At 43.4% G+C, this 15,836-nt stretch overlaps 1 long non-coding RNA gene across 3 annotated transcripts; it reads right to left on the bottom strand.

Annotated features, from left to right (window-relative positions):
- Positions 1-3,942: 3,942 nt before the first annotated feature.
- Positions 3,943-13,078, bottom strand: LOC140700910 (uncharacterized). 3 transcript variants are annotated; one of them, XR_012079665.1, is made up of 4 exons: positions 12,917-13,078; positions 11,845-12,388; positions 4,499-4,578; positions 3,943-4,128 (listed from the first exon to the last, which is right to left on the bottom strand). It is a non-coding gene; the product is annotated as an uncharacterized lncRNA (long non-coding RNA). The 3 variants fall into 3 exon arrangements; XR_012079666.1 differs by having other exon boundaries at positions 3,943-4,294; positions 11,845-13,078; XR_012079664.1 differs by having other exon boundaries at positions 11,845-13,078.
- Between the last annotated feature and the right edge of the window lie 2,758 nt (positions 13,079-15,836).

Raw genomic sequence — 15,836 nt, 5'->3', positions numbered from 1 at the left:
GGCCGCTCCACCCTCTTCCCCTCGCCAGCGTGCGGGGAGGGGGTGGCCTGGGACTCGGGGGCTGGCGGAGTGTACCGCGCTCTGATGCGCCCGCGGGTGCGGGGCGCGGGCGGCGGGATTCGGGTGTCATGACCTTGAGGAACTGAGGAGTCACCTCTCAGCCAACGGCCGCTCTGCCACCTTCTCCCCATATCCTTAAGTGGCACCTCCTCCAGAGGCCCGTTAAGCAGTCACACTTTCGGTTACCTCCCGAGGGATCGAGTCGGGGCACCCTACTCCCTGCGTCAATCACCCTGCATCTTGGCCGAGGATACCCATCCTGGCCAGGAAGGATGGAAACCCGTCCTTGACCTCGGCAAGTTATGTCATTCTGCTCTCAAGTCCACAAAGTGCACCTTTTCATTTTTTGAGGAGTTTTTTGTAAATTCATTTGAGTTACACAGCAGTCCAGGGCGGCGGGTAGTGAGTGTTGTGAGCCCCAATTCATAGGTGAGGAAACATCCCAGAAGGGAAAGACCTGCCTCTGAACTCCAGAGGGTTTTTGAAGCTAGGCTAGGACCAGGCTACCTAGCTAGGCTAGGGCTGATGCCTTTCCCTCTCTCCCGCCCTGCCGAGGGGGAGAGGAGGTCTGGGGGGAAGGGCTGAAGGAACTCCGCAAACCTCTAGCGCCCACTGCCAGGCAATGTTGCAGGACCTGGGACAGGTGGTGCACAAAGCAGATGGCGCTGTCTTCATGGAACAGTCAGTCCAGAGGAGTACGACTGTTACCAGCGAAAGCTTAAATGCAGCGTCGTTTGGATTCTATCTCAATAAGGTAGAGATACGGTTGCCTTTTATGGAATTTTAGCAAGTGTAGAAGACTTATTTTAGAAGTCAAAGGTGACTTGCCAGGCCCTTCACTGGCCTTGCCTACCTCCCCCCTTTCCTGACTGTCATCTTTGCCCTAACAGGCACTGTTTTCTTCATTTCAGGCCTTTGCCCAAGCTGACCCCACTATCCCTCATTTCAGGCCTTTGCCCAAGGTGACCCATCCAGAATGCCCTTTCTCATTCCTTTTCTAGAGCCAACATTGCAGGTCCTTGAAGCCAGCTCCAGGCCCCCTCTAAAACTACATGTATGGCACTTTGCTGACCAATGAATGAATGAAGAATGTAGGCAGAAGATCAGTCAGTAATGATCAAAGCTCAAATACTGATAGGCTATTTGCACTGGGCTTCAAAAATGAGCCATCTAGAAAGACCTGTACTCTCTTATCCGGTAGCTACTAGCTGCTGGTTTGGCTAGTCCAAACTGAGATGTACTTTGAGTGTAAAACACACACTGGATTTCAAAGACTTAGTACGAAAAATAGAATGCAAAATATCTCATTAATTATTTTGACACTGATCACATGTTGGAATGATAATATGTTGATATACTGAGTTAAATAAAATATAGGATTAAAATAGATTTCACTTGCTTTATTTACTTTTTAAAATGTGGCCACTAAAAAATTAAAAATTAGAGGTTTGTCTTACAAAGTATCTCCAGAAGCTTCACTCAAGAGGCGGCAATTGAAATGCAAAGAGAACACTATGGAAAATGACTTTTCCCTGGTTCTGTCTGAATTCAGATGTTGGAACTGTTGGAGAGGGCTTTGCTTAGCACTGAACCATTCTGGGTATTGTTGGGGTGTTCGGTAATCTAGAAAATACAGTTCAACTTAAAGTTAACATTGGACTGAAGTGTTCAGTGCCTGGCAGGAGAAACAATGGAAATGACTGGTAGTCAGAATAGTTTTACACGTGGGAAGAGGAAGAGGAAGCCCCAAGAAGTGAATAAGACTAATCTTTAGGGGATAACTCTCCAAAAGGGCGAGGAATGACAAGGTACTGAGGACGATTGTTTACCCCAGGTGCGTGTTTTCATTCTACCCTCCTGCCTGCTCTTCTGTATTTCTCATTCTTTGTTTCTCTTTCTACAAACTTCAACCCTTTGGGTTGCTATTATCTAGGCAAGGAAAACAGTTACCTTGAGTTGGGCTGATTAATTTATTTCATTTTTAACTCAACATACAGTAAAAACTGTGTATTTTTGTGTACAGTTTGTGAATTTTAGTGCAGATAAGTGTTCTCGTAACAGCCAACACAATGAGGATATAGAATAGTTCCGTCGCCCTAAAAAACTCCCTCCTGGACCCCTTTGCAGTCACACCTTTCCTCCTCCCCCAGCTCTGGAAAGCACTGCTCTGTTCTTAGTACTATAGTTTTGTCTTTTCCAGAAGGTCACATGAATAAAATCACACAGTGTGTAGTCTTGGACCTAGGAATTCTTTTTAAAATAGATTTTTATTATGGTAAAATACACATAACAAAACGATGACTATCTTAACCATTTTTAAGTGTGCAGTTCAGTGGTATTAAATACATTCATGTTGCCATGCAGCCCTCACCACCATCCAGCCCCATAACTCTTTTCATCTTGTAAAAATGAAACTCTATACTCATTAAACAATAATCCCCCATTCTCTCCTTTCCCTAGCCCCTGGGAACCACCATCCTACTTTCTGTCCCTATGATTTTGACTACTCTACTCCCATTTCTCCACATCCTTGCCAACACCTGTTGCCTTCTATTTTGTTTTTTTGTCAGTAGCCCTCCTAATGGGTTGAGATGGTATCTCGCTGTAGTTTTGGTTTGCATTTCCCTAGTGATTAGTGATGTTGAACATCTTTTCATGTGCTTTTTGGCCATTCCTCTATCTTCTTGGGAGAAATGTATATTGAGATTCTTTGCCTATTTTTGAATTGGGTTGTATGGTTTTTTGTTGTTGAGTTTTAGGGAGTTCTCTGTATAGTCTGGATATTAATCCCTTATCAGAGATACGATTTGCAAATACGTTCCCCAGTTCTGGGGTTGTTGGGCTCATTAATTTTTGCCCAAGCCAAGGAAGCTCCCTTTGATAGGGAGTCTGCTCACTATTAATTATTGTTAATAAATGTATATTATTTACATGAAAACTTAGTTAGAATGCTTAGGAATAGTATGTTCTGGTTAACAAGTTCTCGGGTTAAATGGAAATTAAACAAAAGCCCTTTTACAGTATGACTATGTAGTGATCTTTCTAAAATGTGAGTCCTCATTTCTTTCTTAACGAATAGAGCCTAATGAACACAAATAATTTTTCTTACTAAAAGGAGCTCAATAAACACCAAAGTCCTAACAAAGAGCATTTTCTTATCTATATAGTACGGCTTCTGAGGTCATCTGGTCTTTACAACCAGTCTGTGGGGTGGCAATGCAGAGAAACATTAATCCGAGTAGTTTTTAATAAATGGGAACATTCAGACATACAGAGCTTGAGGGACTTGCCTGATCAATGGTCTTATTCTGGTGAATAGAGAAACCCAGATGTGGCTCCCATCTTCTGGATCTTTCCATCATTTAAATCTGCTCACTTGGTTATTGTATGAAACACCATTTCCTGTGGTTCAGTTCCAGAGATATAAAGTAGAAGTTATAGCATAGGGTTTCTTGAAGTGGTCTGAGACTGTCCACATCAGAATGCTGCCTAAAATGACGATTCCTGGACCCCATCACATCCCACTGAATCTAAATCTCTCCAGGTGAGGCCAATGGGTTGGCCTTTAAAAGGGGTCTCCAAGTTATGCTTATGGGGCTAACATTTAGGAGATTGGACTGAATGTGTATTGACTCTGAAACTTCTCTAAGAATATTATCTTTGTTTTAATGAAAGCCCTAATAAGAGATTCTTTTCCCCTGGAAAGTGCAGCTTTCACCTAAAACCCAAGTTTATCTAGAAAACTATAAGCTAACTTCTAGATGGTCAAGGTTTTGTTGTCTTATCACCTTGAGTTTCTTAAGATCAGTAAGCAGTTTTTGTAGTCTCCACGTTGAGATTTTAACTCTGGTCTATGTTTTGATATGTTATGATATCTTTGTTATGATAACAATGTTGTTTATTTTCTCATATAGCAAGAAGTCTGAGTGTAGGTTGACTCAGACTTGGTTAAACCATTGGTTCAATTACATCTTGAAAGATCTGGTTCTTCCTGTCTTCTGCCTACTCTCTCTTTCTCAGGTTAGCTTCCCTGATGATGGCTGGAGTGGCCACAGTTCCAGGTGCTCCCTCAGATACAGCAACATCCAGTGGAAGGAGAGAAATCAATTTTAGACAGAAATTAACTGCGTCTGCAGTCTTCAGTGATTATTGTTGTGCAGGAATCATGCAAGGTACTGGGGCTACAGTAGTGAACCAGATACAGTCGTTGCCCTGACAGATCATCGTGGGGGATCTGGACAAATCAATAGGCAATTTTAAATCAATGTGTTAAGTATCTATAACTCCTATGATAAGGAATTATAGGGTACTATGGAAGCACATAAGAGATGCATACATTATATATATATATATATACACATACAGTTGACCTCTGAACAACGTGAGTTTGAACTGCATGGGTCCACTTATACGTGGATTTCTTTCACTAAATACTCACAATAGTCTGCATGATCTCCAGCAGGTTGAATCTGCGGATTCAGAACTGCACACGTGGAGGGCCAACTGTAAAGTTACAGGCTGGGGGCAGAGTAAGAGAAAAGATTAGTGCCATGGCCTGCATATTTGTGTTCCTCACATTCTTATGTCACAACCCGAATTCCCAGCGTGATGGTGTTAGGGGACAGAGTCTTTTGGATGTAACCAGGGTTAGATGAGGTCATGAGGGTGGAGCTAATCATGGTGGGATTAATGTCCCCATCAGGAGATGAAGGGACCAGAGCTTTTTCCCACTGCCATGTGAGGATGCAGTGGGAAGGCAGCCATCTGTGAGCCAAGAGGGAGGCCTTCACTAAGAACCTGTGTTAGCACCCTCATCTCAGACTTTCAGCCTCCATGCTGTGAGAAACATGTATCTGTCACTTAAGCCACCCAGTCTACAGTATTCTGTTACTGAAGCTGGAACTGACTGAGACAATGAGCCAGAGGTCACCGGGTCTGGTGCAAAGAAATGATGACTGGACATCATTGGGGTGTGTAGTGGACAAGCTATTAGAGTCCATTTCCTGACCCTTTGCCTTTGGGCACTGTTGTCTTCTTTCCAAACTATGAATTGATCTGACAAATTAGCCCTTACTAAGGCATGGCTGTTCCAGGAGCAATATTTCTTGGAAGGAGATTAATAACAATATAACTTGTTGTATTTTATGTGAAAATAGCATTGTTGTTTTGTAAATATGGGGCATATATATGTTCTAAACAATTCAAACTATACAGAAAAGCATAGAAAAGAAACTAAAAAATCATCTCAAATTTTACATCATCCAGAGACAACTAAAGTTCACATATGCATGAAAGCCTCTGAGACATACCTCTAGACCCACAACCATATATATATATAATTTCCCCAAACAGGATCAACTCAGCATTAGTTTTACAATTTGCTTTATAAAAACTGAACCATCAAAAAAAAAAAACCTGAACCATACGCTACAGACATTTGTAATGGTTTCCTTGTATTCCAATGTGTATGTTTGCACACACGTGTATAGGGGTGTGTGTGTGTGCATGTGTCAGTTCTGTTGAAGGACATTTAAATTGCTTCCAGACTTTTGTTATGATGAGCAAAGTTCCAGTGAATTTTCTTCATAATACATGGTACACAACATAGGGTAGTAAAGCAAGGGCCTTCACGAGGTCCAGAGACCCTTACTCAAAATGTGGGCCCGAGACAGGCAGCACCTGAATCACCTGGGAGCTTGGCAGAAATGCAGACTCTTGGGCCCACCCTAGACCTACAGAATCAGAATCTTCATTTTAACAAAATCTTCTCTAGGGGAGGAGGGATAGTTTGCCTAAGCAAACTGCATTTGATCTGAAACCCGAAAAGTGAACAGACATCACCCAGGCAACAACTGGGGATGAGACTTGGCCCAGATGGAGGAAACAGCCTACTAGAAGGAAGGTCTAGGGCCGTAGAACCACAGGAAGAAGTCCTGTGTGGCTGGAGCTTAAGGAACAAGGAGAGCGGAGGAGAGACAGGCAGGGCCAGGCCATGGTACTGATTCTGGACTTCATCTGGGGGGCCAGAAAAACCATTATAATTTTCAGAGTAATATAATCAGATTTTTATTTTTAAAAGCAGTCTTATCAACAAGGATATTTCCAGGTTTTGTAGCACCTATCAAGATGCTCTTTTTAAGGAAAAGAAGACAAAATTATAAAGCATCAACATGATTAGTTATTTAGAGTGAGAAAAAAAATCACAAGTTATACATTTTGAGAAGCTGACAGATACCACAAATATCACAAAATCTAGAAAAACAGTATTTTTTTTTAAACTTCTGGAGACACCTTTCTAATATTTTTGGGCCATATTCTCTGTTGTCATTTCTTCATGTGAAAGCAACTTTATAACATCATTTTATACAGAATAAAATGATAATTCAGTCCTTCTTCCAACATGGCTGATCAGCATTTGCTTTTTTTATTATCGATAGTTTGGAAATGTTTTAGGTATATAAGTAGATAGTGTCAATGCCAATGTAAATTTTTTCAGATCGTTATCAAATTCAGAAAAACCTCTATTAAGGTTCTTTCAATTATGAGTAGTAAGGTTTCAAAGCATTTCAAACTTTCTCCTGCAGTGAATAAGCTCTACTTTTTGAATTGAGGACACTCATTAACCAGGGCTTCGGGAGATACTCATGTACGTGAGGGGGCCCTGAAGCTTATTTTCTGTGTATCCACCTTCAACTCAAGACAATAAACTGCACTGGGTCTTAGGTGATACAGACACAGTCCTTGGCCATGGGAAGGTCTTAGATTAATACAGAAACATGAAAGAAACTAAGTATAGAGCAAGGCAGAAGGTGAGTACTGTAGAAAGGGACAAACACAACTGTTACTGAAATGCTGGGAATATCATAAGCATTTTCATAATTATATGAGGTAAGTAATAGTGCTTTCCAAAAATATTTGTCAAATGCCTGCTATGCACCCAACCCTGCCAGGCACAGGTTGGGAGAGGAAAGATGGACTGTCCGATAGGACCTCCATCCCATGGATCATAGTGTAGTCAGTAAGATATTTACGCAGAAGAAGCAACGGCAGCCATAATGATGACAGTTTATCAGTGATTCTTTGTCAGGCACAATTCTCAATGCTTTACATTTAAATACAATACAACAATACAATTAAACATGACATAACAGTACAAAGTAGAACAGGATAAATACCTCACGAGTGGTCCAGATCTGCAGAATACATAAAAGGGAGGGAAATTTTTTCTGGCTTAATAATAACAAGAAAAAGAAGAAGAATTGAGCACTTGTTGGATCAGGCATGACTTGTCTGCCCATCATCTTAATACAACCCTCAAAACAACTCTGTAAAGTAGGCACTGATGTCCCCTCGATATGTCAGGGTTTGGAGAGGTTAGGGAGCTGGACAAGGAGAATAAAGTGCACTTGACCTCCTAAGAAAGCTATCGTGAACCAGGTACGCACAGCTGGCATGAGCACACACCTTGACAAGGGCCACAAGTATGTAGTTCAACAGGCCAAAGCACAGTAAAAGGTTTTAACAGCGTTCTCCTGCTCCCCACTCCAACCCCCGGGCCTGCTTCCTGCTCTTGCAGCCGGGCTGTGAGCTCCTCGGGGGTGAAAGAGCTGTCTCCTAGTCTCCTAGTGCCCAGTGCCCAGCACAGGGCCAGTGTTCAGAAGTCAGCTCTTTCCCAGCTTGATTCTTGAATCGAAATAATTTCAGTTTCTTCTAACAAAATCAGAGATATTCCCTGAAAAAAATTTAAATAAGCATCACATACAAACAATAACATATATGAATTTTCATTTATTCTGTGCTCTGACCTCCAGCCGCTCACCAGAAACACCCCTGGAGGCAGGTGGTGTAAAGCTTAGTAGTACAATTTCATTCCCTTGGTTCTGGTTTGAATCAGAATCTGGTTTGAGCCAGTCCTCCATGCATTAACCTTGGCCAAGTTACTTAACGGCTCTAGGTAAGTTCTGGCCTGTGCTTAGTTCCCACTAAATATTATCTGTCATTACCATTTCCCAACAGAAAAAGGCAAGTGTCTTTGATCATGTACTGAGGCTTTGCCCTCATTCCTGGGCAGAGATAAGCGGTCCCAAAGTCAGAGGTGACTGACTTAAATTAACGTGTAAAGTGAAACCACTGATTTAATAAGCTTGGTGGCCTGCCATTTTGTGGACAATGAGTAGAGGAAAAAAATGACAACCGCTGATGGAGTGACAGTGAATTGCAGAGGCGGTCAGATTGCGACACACAACAGAGAAGCAATCTGGATGGTTTAATGAGGGACAAACAGCCCTTTCCTAATTAGCCTCCCTGAGGGCATGGTTGTGGGTTTGACAGCTCTTAATCGTAATAGATGGGCATCATAATCGCTTGAAGCATCAATAAAAGGTCAAATATGTTCCGAGTCAGCTGTTCAGCCAGGTAAAGAGGTGTGTAATTCCTTTATAAAAGACTCCTGAGCTGAACTCTGGACGGGATCTCCTAGAGAAACCCCTCAGTCTGACCTCTGACATGCCCAGGAGCATCATGTCCTCGATTTTAGAAGTACACGGACCAAAAAGATTTTTTAAAAATTGAAGACCATTACAGGGCTGCCAACTTGTTATTTTGACATGTAAAGAAACCAGGAAATAAATTAACCAAAGAACCGCCATCTGTTGTCTTTACCTTTCCATGGAAGGAAGGAAATTTTAATGTCAGAGAAAAGTGGGAAGGTCACCGTCTCGGAAAGAAGGAGGATCTTTCAAACTGAACACATTTAGCATTGTGATACACCTGATTCATTTCATAACTTTTCTGACTTTACTGCAACTTCTGGAAACATTGTTACGGGTCCACCAAATGGGGCCGGAATTTAGAAACTACTGCATTCCAGAGCAGCGGTTCTCCAAGGTGGACTCGGACCGACAGCAGCAGCAGCACCTGGGAACTGATTTCAGGTGCAAGTGCTCAGGCCCCACCCCAGGCCTAAAGAAGCAAAAATTCTGGAAGCGGGCCCAGCAACCTGTACTTTAACAGTCTTCCAGGTGATTCTGACACACCTGAGTTTGGGAACCACAGTTGCCAAGCATCCCTTCTGGATGGGTGGCACAGATTTTCTTTGGAAACCCTCCAACCACAAGATCCCACCACCTGGCAAAGAAGCCTGTTCCAAGGTTAGCAACTCCTAGACGACCCTCGTTGGTCCCAGATTGAGTCTTCCCTGCCTTTTGCCACTTGACAACACTGTCTACATTTGAAGGAGACAATTACAGCTCCTTCTCCAAGTGAGCCCAGCCACTGCTCTTCACTGGCCCTCACATGGCTTGATCTCTAGTCCTATTGTCAGCCTCGTGGCCCTTAGGTGAATGCCCCTTTAGTCTTATTCTTAGCAACCACCATGTATTGAACACGTTACTACATGTCACACGCTGCCTCAGAGTATTCTATACGTCCCCATTTTCAGTCTTCTCAACAACCATGGAAAGTTGGCTGTTTATCTCCATTTTACAGAAAGAATAAGTTCAGAGAGGTCAAGTAACCTGCCCCAAATCACTCAGCTTGAAAGTGGCTAAGCCAGGATTCCACATTCAGGCCTGTGTCACTCCAGGTCTCATGCTCTTGCCACTGTACCAGGCTGCCCTTAAATTTCCATCAAAATCTTGTTATTTTAGGGAAGGCTGAGCGAGGAAGAGATGGCTGTGAGGGCTGAGTATGTAACATGTGTGTAACAGCATGTGGAGTCAACCAGTCTGGGTTGAGTCCCATTTTCTGTAATTGCTAATTATATGACCTGATACGTGTTTCCTAGTCTCTCTAAGCCTCAGTTTCTTCACCTGTACAATGGGGATAATAATAGCATAAGGCTGCCAAGAGTAATGAATTTGTGCTTATAAAACACTTAGCAAAGTGCCCAGTAGTAAGGACTCTGCCAATATTTCTGTTGTTATTACTGAATAGATGTGCTCAGCAATTATATAATTACAGCACAGATGGAGCCAGTCCACACACGTACATGGTAGAAATATAAACCACTGTCTCCTTTCCAACTCCACCAAACACCCATTCATTTCTGGTCCTGCATTATTTCAGCAACTAACTTCCTGATTCCCTCCCTCCAGGGTCTCATTTTTGTAAGCTAGCCTACATACATATGCTGATAGGTTAATCTTCCCAAAGCTCATCTCCTTACTCTCCCTCCTTCCTGTGGCTTTCTGTAAAAGCTTTTGATCTATGTCCTTCGACAAGACTGGATAAAGAAGCTGCAGTGTACACACACACACACACACACACACACACACAAAATGAATACTACTTAGCCATAAAAAAGAGTAAAATAATGCCATTTGTAGCAAAATGAATGCACCTGGAGACTGTCATTCTAAGTGAAGTAAGCCCGAAAGAGAAAGAAAAATACCATATGATATTTCTCATATGTGGAATCTAAAAAAAAAAAGAGAGAGAGAGAGATAGAGAAAACAAGAAAACATTAATGAACTTATCTGCAAAATAGGAACAGACTCACAGGCAGAGTAAATAAGCTTATAATAAACCAGGAGTCAAGGGTAGGAATGGATAAATTGGCAGTTTGAGATTTGCAAATATTAACTACTATATACAAAATAGATAAAAAAACAAATTTCTTCTGTATAGCACAGGGAACTATATTCAATATCTTGTAGTAACCTATAATGAAAAAGAATATGAAAATGAATATATGTATGTATAAGTATGACTGAAACATTATGCTGTACACCAGAAATTGACACAACATTGTAAACGGACTATACTTAAATTTAAAAAAAACCGAAGGTTGTGATCCAGTCCTACTTCTCTCATGAAACACTTTCAGCAACTCCGCAAGAGATGCAGGCAACATCCTTTGAACTCCTTTGGCCTTTATTTCTTGAGTTATAATAGTGCCAGAAAAAGAGCTTAGATTTTTGCCACCAGATAGATCTGGGTTCAAATTCTTAATCTTCGTCTCATAGTGTATCATGTCCTTGAGATGAAATGTCCTCATCTGTAAATTGGGGATAAAATTATGAAGACTAAAGAAACTGGGGAAATACAACGCTTTTGCTCAGAGCCTGATTCAACAGTTTCCAGTGTGTCTTCCCTTCTCCAATATGTGCACAGCGTGGTTTAGATCCTGTATTTGTTGAGAGCAAGGACCTCATCTTTATCGTGTTGGTCTTGCTCACAGTGCTCGGAATAAATCTTTATATAGGTGCTCACTAAGTACGTGATAGACTGAACTCACTGACTCTTCAGCTAAGTGATCTCAGTTCAATGAACCTCTCTGAGCATCAGTTTTCTTAGAGTTAGTGACATTAAAAACAAATCTTCATGAAAAATACCATATGATATCACTCATATGTGGAATCTTTAAAAAAAGATACAAATGAACTTATTTGCAAAACAGAAACAGATTCACAGACATAGAAAACTTATGGTTGCCAGTGGAGGAAGAGGGGTGGGAAGGGATAAATTGGGAGTTCAAGATTTGCAGATACTAACTAATATATATAAAATGATTAAAAACAAGTTCATACTGTATAGCACAGGGAACTATATTCAATATCTGTAGTCACCTATAATGAAAAAAGAATATGAAAAGGAATATAGGTATGTACATATATGACTAAAATGTTATACTTTACATCAGAAATCGACACATTGTAAACTAACTATACTTCAATAAAAAAATTAAAAATAAACTTTTAATGAGGAAAAAACCCACAAATCTTTATGTTTCTTCCAGCTATGTCATTCTTTCATTCATCTGATAAATATCTGCTGGGCACCTACCATGTGTTAGGCAGTTTGCTGGATGGTGAGGATGCCACGGTGAATATCAGGTGTTCTGTAATCAGAACTCTGTTCCATAGTAATAAAAACTCTGCCCAGCACTGGCCTAGTGGACTGGTGGAGCATGGGTTAGCAGAGCTGGGCTGAGGGTGTCAACATTAGAGAGCAATGTGTGTAGGCAGCTTGGGAGAGCTGGATTCTGCAGGAAGACAGACCTCTTTCATCATAGGTGGGAAAACCAATTGCTCCCCTTGGCTTGATGCTTCATAGAAGGCTGCACATTAGTTGGGCATGAGATTTTTTTTTAACAGCCCCCATGAGATAGAATTTACATCTGATAAAATTTGCCTGTTTAAAGTGTACAACTCAATGATTTTTTAGTGTATTTACAGAGTTGTGCAATTATCACCATATCTAATCTATCTGGAACATTTTGATTCCCCAAAAGAAACTGGCACCTTTATCTTTGTAGCGCAGGCCAAGTTAATGAATACCTTCACCTAAGGCAAGTACTACCGTTCTTCAGCACAGGAAGACGGCTCAGCTTGTTGTGGAGATGACAGAGTTGAGAAGTCAGAGGGTGGAAATACATATCTTGATGAGATCATGGGTATTCATTTGCTAAGTTGGCTTAAGATATACCATCAGCGCCAGAGATCTCTAGCTCGGTTACATGTAAATACCCAGTCCCAGGATCTTCTCTAAGCACAGCCCCTGCTCCGAGCATCAGTGTTTAGCAACCAGCAACTCTAGGGCTTCCTGCTGGCTAAGTGCAGCCTCCTTAAGCAGGCATCACAGGACAACCCAAGATAGGGCCAACCGACCCTTCCCTTTCCTCTCCTTCTCCTCCCGTTATTTCCCCACATTTGCCCTCAATCCCTCTCCTTCCACCCTCGCTCAAGTCAATTACCCCTTCACTGTGCCACCTTCACAGCTGATCCTCCCTCCCTCCTCTCCCCACCTCTCACTTGTTTCTACAGACACGCTCCTTGGGTGAATTATCCACACTCCTGCCTCATTTCCTCACTCCTAGTTCCACTGCAACCTCACTTAGGCCCCTGTGCACCCCCACCTCACACTTGCATGGAGACCGCCAGTGACTTTAGAATTGCCTGGCCCAGGGAGCCCTTTCAGGCCTCTTCCCTGCCCTCTTGGTCCTCTTTCCTTGAAACCCTGTTCCTCTGGCTGTGACTCATGCCCTCCTTCCACTAGTCTGACTGCTCAGCCTCCAGCCTGGTGCTGTCCCCAGCCTTGGTGGGGCTCAGGGCCCTCTCCTTGGCCCATGGCTCTCCTGATGCTCAACACCTGAGAGCCTCTGTGACATCACTCATCACCCACATGCAGAGGCTTCCAAACCCTTTAGGCAGCAGAAGTCTCGCAAGACAGAAAAGCAGTTCCTGAGCAAGACGCCTTGGCATTGACCTTCTTGGTTTCGTGCAGCGTCTCTGGACTGAGAATCAGCCATAGCTACACTGTTCTGGGAAAAGAGGGTCTTAGGCAAAGCCGTCTGTCCCTTGTTAAGCAGAGGATTTGAGGGGAGCATGGGCCAATTTACATGGGAATCCAGCCCTCCTGGGGAGAGGAGGGCCTTTAACATGGCCCCTCTCCAACCCCTTCTCCTTTAGATCTGAACATAGAGACACCCAGCAGGTGGACCCTGTGATCTTTTCCCTGGTCCTGGAGCTGGTGGAAAGGGCAAAAGCCTCGAAGGGTAGCAGGACACAGGGGCCTGGTGGACCATCCACTGAGGGAAGGGGAGGGTGGTTCCAGAGCAGCGTTTAGCCGTCTGGTTCTGTCTGGGGAAATGAAGGGCCTTCATTCACCAGCTGGAGTGATGTTGAACAGTGACAACTTCTGATTGTGGTGAATCATTACAACAGTGAAGTACGGACAATCCCGGGAGACCCGGAGCCCTCAGGGAGTTCTTAGCTGTCTGGGAAGGAAACAGGTCTCTTAACAGAGGGATACTGGACTTTTTGTTAAGAAGGGTAGGTGGAGGCTTGAGCAGTTAATTTGAAAAGCAAAGATGTGATCACATTTGTACACTGAGCAAGCGAGAGAGACATGCTGGGCACGCATATACAAACATACCCCATTCTCATCCCATACAGACAACGCTACTGCTACTGGCTGTCTCCGCCTGGAGTCCTACAGGAAACTCCAACTCAAGCCAAAGTTCTGGCTGTTCATCTTCCCAAAGGTCCTATCCTGAACTGTGGGACACCAGTACAGTCCCCCAGGCTAGAAGCATTGGAGTCATTCTTTAAGAAATAAATGACTACACAAATATCTTTTCCTTGTATTAGTAGTGTCCACCACGGGAAAATTGCAAAATGATCCCATTTTACTTATTTATTTGTTGGAGGGGGAGGTCATTAGGTCTATTTATGTATTATTAGTTTTTTTTAAACGGAGGTACATAGGATTGAACCCAGGACCTCATGCATGCTAAGCATGTGCTCTACCGTTTGAGATATACCCTCCCCCCAAAATGATCCCATTTTAGAGATGTGAGAACTGAGCCCGGGAGAAGAGTCATCATGACTTCAAGGTCACAAAACCAATACAAAGCAGTCCTAGGTTCACACTGTCTGTTCTAGAGAAGGGAACAAATGTTTGACATTTCCAGCTTTAAAAAAAAGTTTCCTCCGATGCCAATTTCCTTGGAGTGTGGTGAGGCTGTTAATTCACTGAGGCCCGGTTTCAGTATTGCTGCCAGGAAGCCTGCCCTGATGTCCTTACCCATACTGATACACTGACTCTACAACAGATGCTACAAAATAATCTTGAGGCCCTGCCGGTGTTGGGACCCTCTGCATGTCTCACCTCCTTTCATCCTTACTATGGTCCTGTGAGTTTCATGGAATCCCTCTCCTTTTTTTTTTTCAGATGAGGAAATTGAAGTTGAGAGAAGTTAGGCACCTTGCCAGCTCCCACGGCAGAATGAGTATTGGAGTCAGACCTGTGCTCGCTGGGAGGGACAATCAGAGCACCCCTTCTCAAGCCGGCCTGTGCACTGAGAGTCTGGCAATGATGCAGTTTCCAAGTCAGGTGCTGGAGGGAGGGGTTTGGGGTGGGAGCTGAGCCTGCACGGTTCTAACACACTCCCAAGGGATTCTAAAGCTTCTGATCTGAGAACCGCAGTTTGAGAAGCAGGAGTTCAGAGCACCCTTCTTATTCTGCAGCAGAAGAAAGTGAGGCTTAGAGAAGTCAAGTGATGTACTTACTTCAAGCCACGGGGCAAGTTAGCAGAGACAGTGGGATAAGGATTCAGGAGCCCTGATTTCCAGTGCAGAGCCTTTCCTACCCTGTGTGTCACCTCTCAGCTCCAAGCCTGCCTTTCTGCTCTCAGCTCTGGGCACTGGAGCTGGGACTGTACACACTACACTGTACTGCTTTGCACATTGGCCCCGTGTTAGGGTCTGTGCACATGCTTGAAAAGCGAGAGAAAGAGGGAGACAGAAAGAAGACAGAGATGGAGGCTGCTCAGCCATCAGCAGGAGTGGGGCTGGGATGGCAGAAGAGACTTGCTCCTTCCTGTTTTCTCCCAAAGCCTTTGTCTGTGGGGTGTGAGATCACCCAGCCGAACTTCTATTGCAGTAGCAGCTCCTTCCTGGAGCAGCAGCTGGATCCAGTTTGCAGGCTTCTCAGTCCCTGCAGAACATCCTCACAGGTACTGGCCCCAGCAACCAGCATCCCTTCCCCAGGGGCTGGGCCCCCGGCCCACGGTGCCCTCCTCCAAGTGTTTACTGTGAATAATCCAACCTCTGCCCTTTGTCCTCCGGCACCTGCTCGCTCCTCCTAAGTGTTTTCTTCTTGACTCTTCAGCCACCAAGTCAACAACTTTAACCCAGCTTGCATGTCTTTATACTAAATTCTCTCTGTTAAAATAACTGGACCTTGACTGATACACTGTGATATGTTAATTTAAAAATAAAACATTCCCTCTAGACTCTGAATTCTTGAAGGGTGGCTGCTGGGTCATTATGATG

This window comes from Vicugna pacos, chromosome 13 (genome assembly GCF_048564905.1).
Source record: "Vicugna pacos chromosome 13, VicPac4, whole genome shotgun sequence".
In the NCBI taxonomy this organism is placed as follows: Eukaryota; Metazoa; Chordata; class Mammalia; order Artiodactyla; family Camelidae; genus Vicugna; species Vicugna pacos.
The sequence above is the reverse complement of the archived record's forward strand: the minus strand, read 5'-3'. Positions and strand labels throughout refer to the sequence as shown.